At 40.3% G+C, this 11,196-nt stretch overlaps 1 long non-coding RNA gene across 1 annotated transcript in view; it reads right to left on the bottom strand.

The window, feature by feature from the left end:
• Positions 1 to 468: 468 nt before the first annotated feature.
• LOC310708206 overlaps positions 469 to 11,196 on the bottom strand; it is a 40,836-nt gene continuing 30,108 nt past the window's right edge. The window contains exons 2-3 of the long non-coding RNA XR_014526903.1: positions 6,294 to 6,354; positions 469 to 1,145 (exon numbers count right to left, since the gene is read on the bottom strand). This is a non-coding gene — a long non-coding RNA (uncharacterized lncRNA). The remainder of the gene's footprint in view (positions 1,146 to 6,293; positions 6,355 to 11,196) is intronic.

Here is an 11,196-nt window from a genome sequence, read left to right as displayed (position 1 = left end):
GCTAGGGAACTGGGCTGTGGGGCATTGCCTGCCTCAGCCTCCTGGAGCACCCCAACTGCTGCTCACAATGCCTCAGTGCCTGCTGTGTTCGTGGACAGAGGCCCCTCTGGCTCTGGTGGTGGGTCCTGCTGCTTTCTGTGTTCTGACCCTCATCTCCATGTCATCTTCCGTCACTCTGTGAGTACTTCCTACACCAACCTCTCCTTCTCCACCCCCAGCTTGCCCTGGTGTGTCCCAGTTCCAGCTACAGCCCTCACCAGGATCTTCTTTCTCCTCCCTGTAGCCCTGCCAGTTCATGACAATATGTGAAATAGATCCCTGAACTGCATTACTACTACTACTACTACTACTACTACTACTACTACTACTTCTACTATTATTTTATTTGTTATATTTTGAATTGTTATTACGGCTATGTGATTTTTGGCATACATTTTGCCATTAGTATGTAGCGTAAACCACCCTGAGTACAGTATTCTCAAAAGACAGGACACAAGTTTAAAATAAATAAAATGAGGATTGCTTGACTTTGAAGTGCCACAAAGCTCATTGTAATTTCTTTAGAAAAAAAGCTTTGTCGGTTTAAAGGCTGCTGCAGGTTTTTGTTTCTGATTGAGAGAAATGGACTAGAACTCAACATTCCTGGGGTGTTTGCTAAGAGAATGAAACAACAAACACTTTTTAATCTCAAGGGGGTGAAACCACCAAAATAACAAAAACAAGTACTGAACCCCACACATTTGATACTTGTTCTCTTCTTTCCATGCTATTTTACTCTCCTAGCTTATTATGAACAGATACAACTTTTTCGGACTGCTGCTTAATTCCTTATGATGTCCATTTTTATTTCTGTTAGGTCTATAACATAGTTCAGCTGATGCTTCTGACTGGCACAACTCTCAGAAATCAACATTATTATGGCTTGCACAGCTACCAGACACCATTTGATACCAAATATATATGCTAACAAAAGAACCATCCAGGCGTGGATAAATGCTTCTCCATGTTGCTCCTCATAGTGCTATCATAGTAACTTGGTTGGAGATGTCTGGTGTCCGACTCTGCTCTATTTTGTGCCTTTCTTTGTAGCTGCAAATCTGCCAGGGAAGCAAGATTTATGGTGTTCTTTGCTGTTGATTTGTGTTCTTTTAAGACAAGTAGCACAAAAAAAGTGAAGACAGAAATGACTGGCAGAAAATGACTTTCATAATAGACAAATGCAATTTGCTTACATAATAAAAGCAAACTTAGAGCATGTGTATCCAAGTTACGACATTGTGTTTGGTTCACTTGAGAGGAGAACCTCTTTTCTGATACTTGGCAAAGTACATCAAGAGACATTTTGTTTTGCCCTGATGCTACTCACTTGAAATCTAGAATCTGAATCCAAAGCAAGTGGAAATGCTGTGAAACAAATGCATTTTTATGCAAACGTGGAATTTGCCATCATTGCCCGCTAGTAAATCTGTCTCCCTCTCTCTCGTTCTTTCTCTCCTTAGCTACTGTCATTTTTGTGTTATGCGCTCACTGCTATCCTTTCTCCATGACAGTCTTCCAAATTAAACTTTAGGATTCCAGGAAAAAAATCTAACAAATGTTTAAATCACTCAGAAGCCTGGGCTAATGTGAGGAAAAGAGAAGCATCCTTTGCAAAACTTACACCGTAGCACTGGGCCATTTTAATTTCCATGTTACTTCTCAGGGATTTCATATGGCAAAATGATGTAAAGGAAGGTGAAGCTTCCTTTAGGCTGCAATGAAGTAGGAATGAAGATACATTTGAGTGAAGGTAGTCATTTGAGTTAAACCAAAAGAGCACAGGGAAACTTGTACTTGGAAGAACATTCTGACATATTTTTCTTGCTGGGATCTGACAATCAAAACTGAACTTTTTATCTTGTCATTTGTTTTCTACCACAATCTCTAGCCAAACCATCGTTTGCCTTTTGCTGAATGGAAGTTGCAGTGACCTTGCTGCAGACTATTGACTGAGAAGCGGGGTGGCAGTGGCACTGAATTTTGGCATTACACAGGGTGCCACTGAAATTTGAAAGCACTGGTAACAGAACAGTTCTTCCCCAAAGTATTGCATTGGGTTCAGTAGGAGAGGGGAAGATGATGGCATATGTATTTATTGACTTGAAAAAGCTTGGTGCCATTCATTAAAGGTACCAAGTTGGTTCACAATTGAAATATACTTGGAGTCGAGAGTGGATTTCATGCTCTTTATTCAGCTCATAGTGGTGAGGAGGAATGCAAGTTCCCCCAGGATGTCTGCTTTATATCCATTATTTCCACAATGGGCCCCACGTGATTGGCTAATTTCGGGATTATCCTGTAGGCCAATCAGGTTGTGGATTCACTTCCACCTGGAGCTGGATAGGGTGGCTCCTGCGGACCAATCATACTGCTGCATTGTTCTAGGACCAATCAGACTGCTGCATTTTGGATCCTATTCAACTCAGTATATAACAACAATGTACGTAAAATTACTGAAATAACCAGTAAAATCTACAGTTTAAAATGGAATACAGTAAAATGCATCAGCATACATCTCAAGTTACCACAAAAGCTTGGTATTAATAGCCAGCAAATGCCCGAATGAATAGATGAGCCTTCTATGCTTCATATTGGGCTATGAGCTGAGAAACACATAATCAGATGTTGGTTACATTCTGCAAGACGGTTAATTATTTGAAAAGCAACTCTAATCTCACACGGGCCATTCACATTTAATAAATAAATCAATAAATCATTCACATATTGCAAAATCAGTTCCCATTATCAAGCCAAAGTACATTTATGTAGGAACAGGGATCTGACAGCGGAGCTACCTAGAAAAGCCAACGTTCTAGCTCATTGTGTAGTTAGGACTTTTCATATTATTGCATTTGCAATGCGATTTGTATGCTGGTACCCTCGGAACTGGATCTATTATTTTTCAAAGTGATGTTCACCTAAGTTTCTATCTCCCTAAGTGCAAGATTCTTCAAACGGATTGGTGGTCTGTTCAAAAGTATCAAATCCCAGTAAGGGCCGCACTTGTTATCATACATATAAATGAAATAGCAAGCAACTAAGTGGGAACTGCAGTTCTAGGAGTTTTAAAATATCAAGTTTTGTTTGCTTGATGTTGACCTCGGTGCTTGCTGTAATTTGGAAATATAAGACCCTGCTGAGTTTGTTAGTTCTATGGAAGCCAGCCAGAGTACTGGAGCTTCTAGGAATGCCTGCTGGAAAAAACAGTGTAAGTCAAGGTTAGATCACTGTAATGCAACTTCCTATATTGCCTTCCTCCAATATGCTATTATCAAAGGTTTCAGCAGGGTACCTGGCATTGCCTGGCTTGCAGAAATGCATCCCTAGAATCACTTCTTTGAATCCCACAGCATACACATCCTGTCTAAGCAAATTTCACATGACAAAGTCTTCTCCCTAAAAGTCTAAGAGATGTGGGTGTTTTCAAATGAGTGATTCAGTCCCATGCATGTCTCTTGGGTTTTATTCCTTTGAGGGACCTAAACAATAATTTCTGTTGGGTCTTTGCATTCTTCCATTTCTTTACACCTGAACAGGTTTGGGTCAGTTCTTGTACTTGAAGTTGAAATCAGATTGATATGAACCACAGGCAGGTACATTTTGGAAATAGTGAGACTGCTCAAACTTCCTGACCTCATAGGAAGACTGCTCTTTTATTTATAAGGCAGAACCAAAACTCACATTTTACCCAAACTGTAGCGAAATGTGCTTTCTAGAAAAATTCTACAGATTATGCTTCAACATAAAGCTTGTTAGGTTCAGTTTGTATGGAGAAGGCTGTTGTTCCTTACAAGTTCTTTGATTACACTGTGGTCTGAAATTAAGGTCTTTGACTGATTGAAGTGGCCATTGCAAAATGGACTGGTTGCGTGACAAGGTCCCCAGGGCCACCCCAATAACTCACATATCACACAGGAATTTTTGTTTAAGGTTTTTGGCATTAAAATACAAAAATGTGAGTGGTTGCTCAGGCATTGTTGCGACTATCTGCCCCCCCCCCATGGGGGACAGACTGACATTCTGCACGCCTGCGAAAGTCAGAAAAGGGGAATACACTTGGGGGTAGCGACAGAGCAGGGAACCTGCCCTCAGCCTTCCTCAAATGCAACCAGGGGCTCTTGCGTGGCCCTAGCCCCCTTGACAGGGTGGACAAGCAATAGTTAGCCCCTGTATTCCTTTAACGGAATCCCTTGCAGCAGCAGCAGCATTAGAGGGGCAGGCACAGCCAATCCATGCCCCTCAACCAACCAAACCATAAGCCAATGCCTAACTGCAACCTTACAAGTTGTGACGATTTGCTACCCAGTAGGCAAAAACCAAATGGCCCCAGCCAATCAGCCAGATGGACAAAATTCCTTCCGGGCCCCTGCCCCAAGAACAGATGACCCCATGACAGGCATAGCAAGGTCAAAGTGAACAACCCTAAATATGGGGGGGGGGCAATCCGACGCATGGGCGAAAAGTGGAAGCCCTAGCCTCGTGCAAGGAGTTTTAGCATTTCTGGCTGTCAATCAACAAATGGCAACATTAACTTCTTCCCAACAACAAGGGAAGCCCAATTGCATCAGTGGCCAATGATCAATTAGCCCGCCCCACAACTTTGGAGTGTCCTGTCAGCCCCCACCGCAACACATGCTCTCCATGAAGGAGAACACGCTTTATTCCTAAAGGCTTTGAACAATGTTGTGTGCCTTGCCTTTGTACAGTGAGTTCTTAAATTCCTAGGCTCTGATCCAAAGATCTTTGAGCACAGCAGAGGGCGAGAATCTGTGAGTTCTCACCTGCCAGACATATGCTGATAGCGATGGTTGGTGCTGTCAGACCTGATAACTCTGTCCATCAGTTCAATCAGTGCCACGCATGTAGTCCCATCGTGGCAAATGAACTGTGCATGCGTTTCATCCTTTTGTACATATGGAACCTAATTACGAAGGGATTGATGTATGGAAGATTTATTCCATGTGCTGACTGGTCCTTACTCATTCAGAACAATGGTGGTTGCCTGCTCTGAATTTGTTTGTAAAACTTTTCTGGAGGTTTCTAAAAGCACTCCATTTCCTGTCTCTAGTGGTGACAGAAATATGTTTGCCACTATTCGATCCTGTATTGTTCTAAAGCCAAGAACAATTCAGAGCTATTTATTTTAATATTGATGGACAGCAAGGATTCTATTTGGTAAATCATTATCCTAACAGTGAGTTGTTTCTAATATTATCTTGCTGCTTTTTGTATGTGTATATTGGACTCGTATGAACATATTTTATGTCAAATACATCACAAATTCAGGGATGATCTTAACAGATGAACATTTATTTTGGGTTGCAGTTAATAATTTTTCACTTTGAAGAATTGTTGAAGCACTTCAAAGAAGTGAAAAAAAATATATGCCAAGGGTGAACTACTTATTTTGAATCATTAAGATCCATTTCAGGAATGTGACCTGGTTTATAGATTTTATAAATAGATTTTCTTTCCCAAGAATGCATTCAGTTTGAATCCCATTACAACAGTTTATGATAAAACTCTGATCTCCTTTCCCCCACACTCCTCCCCAAATACATACAGAAACACAGAAGCAATCATGGAGGTCACAATTTATAATTATGAAACTAAGAAGACTCACAGTGTGGTTTGCTTCTTAATTAGCTATGAAATAGTCTCTTTTTTACCTTTGGGAAAGCTGCATGAACTTTTTTTCTTAGTAAGTAAAAAAAAAAGGAGGTGTAATTATTATTTGTTGAACCTTAACTTCTCTAGTCAAATAAACACATTTTCCATTTTAAAAATCCCTGAAATTCCCTGCAGCAGGGGACCAGATAACTGGGAACTGCTAATGTGTTCTAGATCCTCATAGAAGATCAAATGGGGAACTGGTCTCGAACCCTGATCAATATGTAATGTTCATAGCTTTTCAGATATGTTGCTGTTTTGACAATATAATGAACAGTACTTACCACTGAACACCGGTAATATTCAGGAGTTATAGAGAAAACTGGTGTTGTGGTAATGCAGGACAAAAGGAATTAAGGCAATCTTTAGGTTGTCCTCGCAAAAAACGTATGCAAAATCTGGGAAGCAATGGTTCTGGCTCAATGAAGCACTAATAAGAACTTGCTTAGAGTGCAGTAATGTTGAGAAATAAAAAAAGATGACAGTGAAGATTATTAAGGCATTAGAAGTCAGGTAGGGCTGTATGAAATGCAGTTCAAACAAGGAAAGCAGGTACTGCGTTTTCAAATAGTTCAAAAACTTACAAAATGGAAAATGGTTGTGCCATGTGTCCATTGAAGGTGGGATGGAATTGTAGGTGGGCATCTAGGTGCAAAGTAGAGGATTGGATTAGTAGAATGTGTGTTAGATGTTTAAAGAACTGTGCAATAACTTTTCAACAGCAGCATTATACACAGACCACATACTGATTCACTGGTCAACAACAAATTTGTTGTCTGCGTTTTTTCAGTTGATTTAGGACGAATCTGATGCGCTGAATCCAAAAATCACATTGGTTTTGCTCAATCAGGTCAGGTTTTTGAGCTATGGCCACATGTCATTTTTTAACGTTTTTGTTCACTTGTACGCTTGTGTGGAGCATTTTAGAAGAAGTTGGTGGGGGTAAAATGCCATGTCGAATAATTGTTTTGATTGGAAATGATTATTTTAATGACAAGAAGTATTCAGGTCCAATAGTTCTGGGTGATTATGTCGAAAAGGGATCAGTTTGAAGTCATAAAACCTCAAAATCTTCCATAAATTGGTGCGGCAAAGCATAAAGTTGCTTACCATGCTTATTTCGGTATTAAACTTGGTGACCAGGATAAAGCTTGGGTGCCACACATGGTGTACAAGGCATGCACCGAGACTCTACGTGGGTGGACCAATGGCAAGAGGAGTCTGAACTTTGGAATTCCCATGGTTTGGAGGGAGCCGACAAACCATGTCACTGACTGCTACTTCTGCGCTGTTGATGTGACTGGGATCAACAGAAAGAACCGGAGCAGCCTCAAGTATCCTGATCTTCAATCAGCACGTCGTCCTGTAGCTCATTGTGATGAAATTCCAGTGCCTATCTTCGGAGAACTTCCTGACATTAGTGACGAAGATGCCTCCAGTGTTGAAGGACATGAAGAAGAAGAAGTGGTTCTTGAAGATGATGCTCCACATCCATTTTCCCAAAAGGAGTTGAATGATCTAGTTCGCAACCTCAGCTTGTCAAAGGACTCTGCCTAACTGTTGGCATCCAGATTGAAGGGAAAAAAACCTCTTCTCTGACAGTGCTCGCATCAGCTTCTTCCGCAACAGGCATCAAGAGTACCTCCGTTTTTTCTTGGAAGAGAAGGACTTGGTGTACTGTGCAGATATTGTGCAGCTTCTGCTCAAGCTTGGAGTGCCACAGTACGAACCCAAAGATTGGAGACTATTCATTGACAGCAGCAAGCGATCACTGAAATGTGTTCTGCTACACAACGGCAACCAGTTTGCCTCTATACCCCTGGCTCACTCGACTACACTGAAGGAGAACTATGAAGCGGTGAAGTATGTGCTGGAGAAAATTGGTTATGATCAGCATAAGTGGTTTATTTGTGTTGACCTGAAGATGGTGAACTTTTTGTTGGGACAACAGTCTGGCTTCACCAAGTACCCATGTTTTCTGTGCATGTGGGATAGTAGGGACCATGCTCAGCATTACACGAAGAAAGACTGGCCTGTGCGGGAGGAATTGGTGCCTTGCAAAGAAAGGAATGTCATCAACGACTCTGAAGAAACAGAATACTCTTCCCACCGCTGCACATCAAGCTCGGCTTAATCAAGCAGTTCACCAAGGCTCTGGACAAGGATGGTGACTGCTTCACTTACTTGTGCCAGGCTTTTCCAGGATTGACCATGGCACAAGCTGGCATCTTTGAAAGCTGGCATCTTTGACGGTCCTCAGATCCGTCAGCTCATCAGAGATCCATATCCAGAAACTCAATGAATAAAGTGGAACTGGAAGCGTGGAAGGCATTTGTTCTGGTAGTGAAGAACTTTCTTGGCAACAATAAGGCTAGAAACTACGCAGAACTTGTCAACAACATGCTGACTGCTTTCAGAAACCTGGGCTGCAACATGAGCATCAAGATGCACTACCTATTTTCACATATGGACTGGTTTTTCCTGAGAACCTGGGTTCAGTGAGTGACGAGCAGGGGGAGAGATTCCATCAGGACATGAGAGAGACGGAGACCAGGTATCAGGGTCGCTGGGACACAGTCATGATGGCTGACTACTGTTGGACTCTGAAGAGAGACCTCCCTGCCGCTGAGCATTCCAGGAGTTCCAAGAAACGGAAGTTCAAGCCCTGAAGTTTGAAAAATGGTGAAGCAACATGCAATTTACGTGCACTTAACTTTATCAATGCCCACCATTCAGTTTACAGTAATCGATGTTTCTATCAGGTAATCAATATATGCTGTTGGAAAAACATTTTTTTCTCTTAAAAACGTATTTAGGATGATATGTGTTGACAAAAATCAGCTGATAATGCCACAAAAATGTAATCAATTTTGTCACAAGATCTGATTTTTTTCAAATCAACATAGCACAAAAACCTGACCTGATGGAGAGAAACGGATGCCATTTCCTGATTCAGCAGTGCAAAAATACCCTAAATCAATTGTAGAAATCTAGACAACATTCAAAAAGTAAAAAATTGTTGCCCAGTGAATTATCAAATTGTACTCAAGTATCACACAATTGTAAAAACACTCACCCAATTCACAAATGCTGGTGTATTCCCTTCATTTTATATGGATCCTCACAGTTCTTATATCACCCCAGACCTTGAGTATTGTTTCACAACATCTCAGAGTTATATTAGTTAAAAAAGTACTTAATGTTTTAATCTTAGGTAATGTCAAAATGGCACAGGAAAGGGAGGGGGGCGATCTCTCTCTCTTTCTAAACACTGAATTCATATCACTCAGTCTTCAAGCTGGCTTTTTTCACTTGGCAGCTACAATGTCCAATAGAAGAGACTTCTTAGAGAAAATCAGACATAATCTTCTGTCCTTTCTGTACAATTCATGCTGACATAATTGGCTAAATAGCATTATTTTTCAATGGGGAAATTTGTGATCCTGCTGAATTAAAGCAAGCCAGCAACAATATGATGTGGTGGCTAAAATATCCTGTAAAATGTTATTGGCAGGAAGAGGATCCATGAAATCTATAGGACATCCTCCCGATTGATAATCACTTGAAAAACGAAGAAAGAAAAAAAGAACTGAAAGCAGTTGATAAATGTTTTAAAAGGCTGCTTTTTATTTAACTTTGCTCATACAAACACTGGCACATCTCTAGTTTACTGAGTCCCATGATATATGGCTGTACTAAAATGAGTTTGCAACAAAGCCCATACGTTTCCCCAAGATGATGAAGATGTAGAGGGAAGGGTTTTTTATGTTTGATGTTTTATTATGTTTCTGTATATGCTGTATATTCATTTTTTATCTGCTCTTCACCATAAGATTTCACCATAAGATATAGTAATAATGGCACTGAGATATTATTTCCCGCCCCAATCTCCAACTAACTTTAAACATTTATTTAATGCAACACACACGTATACCAGAAATATATGATAGCTTCCCAAAGCCATCATGCAAATTTCCAGCTAGTTTTCTTTGAAAAGAATCTTCCAGGGATACATTATAAAAGTGAGAGAGACAGAGAGAGCGCAATTGCTTCATTTCTTGACAGAAGAGTCTTTAAAAGTGCAGCCCATGCCAAGGTAACAGTTCACAGCCCCATTAAACTTCTCCAGCGAATGCCAACAGCTTCTCGTTGTGTTATCATGACTAGACCTGACCACTTATATCTTTGGCCTCAGCTCCATTTGTTTTCGTGTTTCCTATTCTGTTCTTCGTAAGGTGGGGAAGACAGAACTGTTTGGCACGACATTCTTTCCCCCTTATTCCCTCAGCCTGCTTATCTTAACAGAGTCCAGGCTGGGTGATTTCATAGAAGCCATCTTACTTAGTCTTATCTGTGTTATGCTTCTATATTTAACCAGGGAGGGTTTTGCGTTGCCAAAGTAATATAAAGCATAATGCTACTAGGTGGCTGGCTTGTAAAGAGAGGCCATATATCACTTTTATGTGGCTGTTCAAAGAAGGAGGCATTTAATAAAGCCGAAAGACCAAGCCAAGGGCCTCAGTTAATATAGAACCAACAGTTTAATTATTAACGTCTCCAACTACTAAATCAGCTTGTGGGAGGACAATGCCAAAATATTACGAAAGTCAGACTAGATAACTCGTTGCCTTGAGGCAAAAGGTGTAGAGCAGCACAATGCAGGGAGAGAGTGTTTTGTTTTGTTTTGTTTTGAATCTATACCTAGAGATTGGCCTTGGTTAAAATATGGGCTAGATTACATTTAACGGAGCCCCTGACCTTTGGATCATGGGTATTGGAATTTCATCTTCCTTCAGAGTTATGGTCTGGATCTCAAGAATTTCTGACTAGCCCCATTCCCATATAAAGAGCATTCCTGTTTCCAGTGGCCTGAGCAGTTTCGACCTGCATTAGTGTAGCGGCTAAGTACATGCATACGTAATGTGTTTTTTTAAAATGATATTTATTAGAAGTTTAAAAATTACAAAAAGGAGAAAAACAACAAAAAATTTAACAAGACATACATTACAATACATAGAAAGAAAAACATAGAAAAACAATACAACAATACAGCAAAAAGAAACAATAACACTAAAACACACATCTAATATTCCATATCTTTACCTTTTGTTTACTTGTTTCATCGACCTCCTCACACCTCCCTTTTTTGTATTCTAGTTCAATTAATTGTTTCAGCAAATTCTTTCCATCTTTCTCAATTTTTATTCTATAATTTATCTTAATGGTCTAACCTTAAATTTTTCATTTTGGCCCATTATCAACCAGCTTTTACTTAATTCTTTTTTACATTTCTGATAAAACCATATAACTTCATTCCAGCATCCTTCTAACATTCATTAATTTTGCAATGTTTTTGTAAATATTTTTTCCAATCTTCTTCCACCAACTCTTCTCCCTGGTCTCGGATTCTGCCAGTCATTTCCGCCAGTTCCATGTAGTCCATCAGCTTATGCATGGAGAACTTGTGGCCTTTCAGATGTTGTTGGG

The sequence above is a fragment of the Podarcis liolepis genome, assembly GCF_965112155.1.
Source record: "Podarcis liolepis genome assembly, chromosome: 5".
Lineage (NCBI taxonomy): Eukaryota > Metazoa > Chordata > Lepidosauria > Squamata > Lacertidae > Podarcis > Podarcis liolepis.
The sequence above is the reverse complement of the archived record's forward strand: the minus strand, read 5'-3'. Positions and strand labels throughout refer to the sequence as shown.